The 4,527-nt window shown below is 46.7% G+C and overlaps 1 pseudogene; it reads right to left on the bottom strand.

The window, feature by feature from the left end:
- Positions 1-3,146: 3,146 nt before the first annotated feature.
- On the bottom strand, positions 3,147-4,396 carry LOC102422566 (annotated as a pseudogene).
- Between the last annotated feature and the right edge of the window lie 131 nt (positions 4,397-4,527).

The following is a 4,527-nucleotide window of genomic DNA, read 5'->3' as shown; positions in this document are numbered from 1 at the left end:
CAACTAAACGCTGCCTCCGTGTCATTCCTTCTTTGCCAACTCCATCCACACCTTTGGGAACCCCTGGACCTGCTGGGGTTGGACTCCAACAATTGGCGCCCGAACAGGTATCCCCTAGGTAAGTCCCCCTACCCCCCATTGAGAACCCCCACACTCAGACGGATAGGACTCCACCAGGGTGCTGCAGACCCCCCTATAGAGGATAAGTAGGGTAAGAAGGTGGATAGTACAGAACTTAGATTGAGAAGATGTGCAATACTGAGTCCAAAGAAAGAAGACTCTGTATTGATCTTTAGATTGAGAAGATGTGCCATACTGAGTCTAAAGAAAAAAAGACTCCGTATTGATCTTTTAACACATATGCTTGCTAGAGGAGTTAAGGTTACTCCCAGTCAGACAGAACGTTTTTATACAAGAAGTATGTCCATGCTTTTCTAAGGAAGGAAAGGTAAATGTAGAGGCATGGGAGAAGGTAGGCCCAAGGAGCCTTATCCTTAACCCGACTGCAGCCTTTCCACCCCAGGAAAGTGCAGGACTGGCAAGCTCTCCCTGGGGTGATAGATCAGGACTCAGGTAATAGCGGAAAGCACCAATCCTACTCTTAAAATGGATACAAGAGAGCATTTGGGGTTTTTCTTTCTAATGCCTGCTTTGGATATGTTAAATTTTTTAAAAATACAATGCAGAGGGTTGTACAGCAGCCAAAAGGCATCGGGCCTCCTGTACAATAGCCTCTGCCGACTCAGCCTGGTAGAAGGATACACAAACCAGACAAGAGTTTTACCAGATCTAGTAATGATGTGGGGAAGAGGTTGTGTTTTTTATCTTTCCAGAAGGAGCAGCCTCTGCCTCCCTCCTGGGGACTGTCACCCCTGGGAGGCCGAGTTAGCACACCTGACCAGTGCCCGTCTGCAGCAGATGTGCAGCCCTGAGCTGGAACCACCTGTCCATTGGGAGGATCACATGTGCCTCCTTTTTTCTGTCCTTATGTCCCAGCTTTGCCCCACATCTCCTTTCCTTTTTCTTTTTCTGTTTTTTTTTTTTTTTAATCTGACTACTTGTTTGCTGGTTCTTTGGCCTTTCTCCTTCTCTCCTGAACACAGCCTTTTCTAGAATTTCCCTACCCTACTGTTCCAGGAAGGGCACCTCCCTTTTCTGCCGTGACTGGGAGTGTCTGGTATATGCCCCATACGTGGAGTTGTCTTGTGCCAAGAGCCTGACATCCTGGGCTGAGAAAGCCCTGTCCCGGGACTCTCCTTTGTCCTGTATTGGCCCCTTTTGCCCTTGTATCATGAGGGACCCCCTTCTCAGAGTCCATTTGCCCACAGCTGTTGCCTGGGCTTTCTGTTCACGCTGAGGTTGAGGCCTCATGGTGGCCGGTGCCATGGATCTCTCTCTCGCCCAATGGTGTGAGATGGGCCCTCCCTGGAGAAGAAACCTGGGTTCCCCAAGATATGTGACCAGAGCCGGGGCCCAGCCAGCAGGCGAGGGGAGCCCAAGGCAGGTGCTGGGTGTGGAGGCCATAGGGCATAGGCTACCAAGGAGACAGAACTGAACCTTTTGCACGGAGGTGCTTCCCCTCCCTCATTCGCACACCTCACATCACCCTGCTTGGCCCCAGAGGATGGCTGGTTAGCCAGAGATGGGTAAGATTCCTCAGGGAAGGAACAACCTAAGACAGGCACAGTGGCAGAGGGGCCATCAGGAGACAACTTGGGGGTCAACAGAGGTGGGGCACAGACCCTCACTCCCCCAACTTTGCAGAGGCCTGGACCCTCAACCCTTCTGAGGGCACAGCTGACTCCTCCCCGGATGCCCACACCACCGTCAAGCATGGCCCTGATAGACCCTTTGATCCAGCCATTCAATGTGCTGACACTTCGGGAAGCCCATTGCCAGTGATGCCGCCCGCTAGCCAGATCAACAAGGACAACCAAACCCCCGACCTGAGGACAGCTGAAATCCCTTGACTGAAGAGGCCAGCAACCTTCTACAGGAACAAGGCTCCTTGTGCACTCCATCCACTATGTTTATAGCTATGGTTGCTATCATTGCTTGTCAGTCTTCTTCTGAGTCTTAAACAACCCAATCCGAGAGGTGGCTGCTGATTTACATGCGCTATCATTTAAAAAATAAAAAAGGGGGAATTTGCCAGAAGCCGGTCCATCCTTGCTGCTTGACACAGTCACTGCAGGGAAGAAACATCTGCACAGCATATGTTTCAAGGGACCTGGCGTATATGGCATACTGTTCTTAATATGTTTGCTCACCTTCTTGGCTCTATGTGTTTTAACCAAGGTCACCTCTCCGAGAAAGGTTGTTTCCCCAGGTAGGGATTTTTCCCTGAAGTTAGGGAGGGGATAAAACCCCTTAACTAAGTGCCAGGTGGGTAGTTACTCACTTTAACTACGAACAATCACCCTTAAGCTACATAATCTTTACTCCCTGGAATGGAGGTAAGAAACACCCTAACCTTTGGAATAGAAATTGACAGGATTAAAATCAACTGGTATAAATACAGATGTAATAAGACAATAAGATACAGGACCTGGCTGGAGAACCCAACTATGCTGATGAACTTAAAAAAAAAAACAAAAAACAAAACACTGTGAGCCTCTGAAGAAAGACCATACACTCCTCCTAGAGCTGATTCCTTCCGTTTCATTTAGCATTTACCTTACCACCCAACAGGGCCGAAAGCCACTGGCTTTGACCCAGACAAACCTGAGTCCACACTGGCTCAGGCACCTACTAGCTGGGTAGTTTGAACAAGTTATTTAATTTCTTTTTTAAAAAAATATATTGTTATTGGTTTCAGAGAGAAAGGGAGATGGAGAGAGAGATAGAAACATCAGTGATGAGAGAAAATCATTGATTGGCTGCCTCCTGCACGCCCCCTACTGGGGATCAAGCCTGCAATCCAGGTATGTGCCCTTGACCGGAATCGAACCTGGAGCCCTTCAGTCCCCAGGTTGATACCCTATCCACTGAGCCAAACCGGCTGGGTCTAATTTCTTGTGCCTCTCTGTTTCTTCTTCTGAAAAATGGGAGCAATAGCTTCCACACAAGGTTGTTTTTTTATTTAAATTGTGGTAAAATACACATAACATAAAATTTACCATCCTACCCATTTTTTTTGGGGGGGGGGGAGTCGAATTCTTTATTGGCAGAATCAATCAAACACTCATGGCAGAGTTGGCCACAGAGACCCAACACAGCACACTGGACATTCACATTACACCTATTTAAATGTGAGTCCTCTCGGTTCCTTCAATTCTGTACAATGATTACAGAGTGGCTCTACATGGAAACCACCTCCCCCACATCGCCCCTGTCCACTCAGTTCTTAGAGACAAACAGCTTGCTCCAAATTTATAAAAAGATAGGCTAAAAGACAAAAAAATAACCAACTAAAATAAGCTGTCAGGCCTAATCAAGAATGGCTTAATATTACTAATTCTCTTCTTTGAACATTTTACTTAAGTGCGTTATTAGAGCTACCAGTTCAGGGTTGCCACCAAGCGCATCAATTTGTTTGTAGGCTCTAGCTTCAAGCTCTTTCAGAGTATTCCACGTATATTCAAAAGAACCCACGTTCTCAAGATAATGTACACAGTATTTCTTAATGTCTACATTTTCGGTTCTCTGGCACAAGATGTTCTGCACCTGCGTGCTTTCAGGCTTCAACCAAATCGCATGAATAGTAGGGAACGAGAACTTTCCCTCTGTGAGATCTTCACAGAAGCTTTTGTTTTCACTATATTCTTTGGAGTGTAGATTAGCATAATCATCTCTAATTTGGAAAAAGAGCCCAAGTGTATCAAGTAGTGACTTTAAATCTTCTTTGTAATCAGAGAACAACTGCATGAGACCTACCGCTAATCCAAACAGTCCAGCTGTCTTCTGCTGCACCATAGCTTTATATTCTTCTTCCGTGGGACAAGTGTAGCTATCCCGCCAATAAATATCCAGGCCTCGTCCTTGATGGAGTTCCAAGAGCTGGCGCGTAAAAAGCTTAACTGCATCGGGGTGATCAAGAGTTAAGACTTTCTCTAGGCCAAGAAAATATACATAATTGGCAGAATTGATGACAGACGGAATCCCATAGATGCTGTGTGCCATGGGAAAGCCACATCGGAGCTTCGAGTTGTCTTCGATATCATCGATGAGCAAACTGGCATTATGCAGCATTTCCGTCACTTCAATGATAATCTGAAGCTTGTCGTCTGGAACTTTTAGCCAATGATTAAATGCCTGTGAAAGTTTGGTTCTCACTTGCTTACCTGGTAACTGAAGCAAGTACTTGTAGGGTTCTAGAAGAATTCTTTGGACTTTTTCTTGAGTCTTCTCCATTGTTGTTGGATTTCAAAGGTGATGGTTCAGTGATGAGATCACAGCTTCCACGCCACTGGTCTGGGAATAGCTGGGCCCCGCATCAACTTCCCACTTTATAGCTCACACCCGGGCTCTCCCGACGCTTCCATGAATCCCTCCCCTACTTTATCAAGGAACTCCTCCGCCTCTTTG

This window comes from Myotis lucifugus, unplaced genomic scaffold (genome assembly GCF_000147115.1).
Source record: "Myotis lucifugus unplaced genomic scaffold, Myoluc2.0 scaffold_46, whole genome shotgun sequence".
Lineage (NCBI taxonomy): Eukaryota > Metazoa > Chordata > Mammalia > Chiroptera > Vespertilionidae > Myotis > Myotis lucifugus.
The sequence above is the reverse complement of the archived record's forward strand: the minus strand, read 5'-3'. Positions and strand labels throughout refer to the sequence as shown.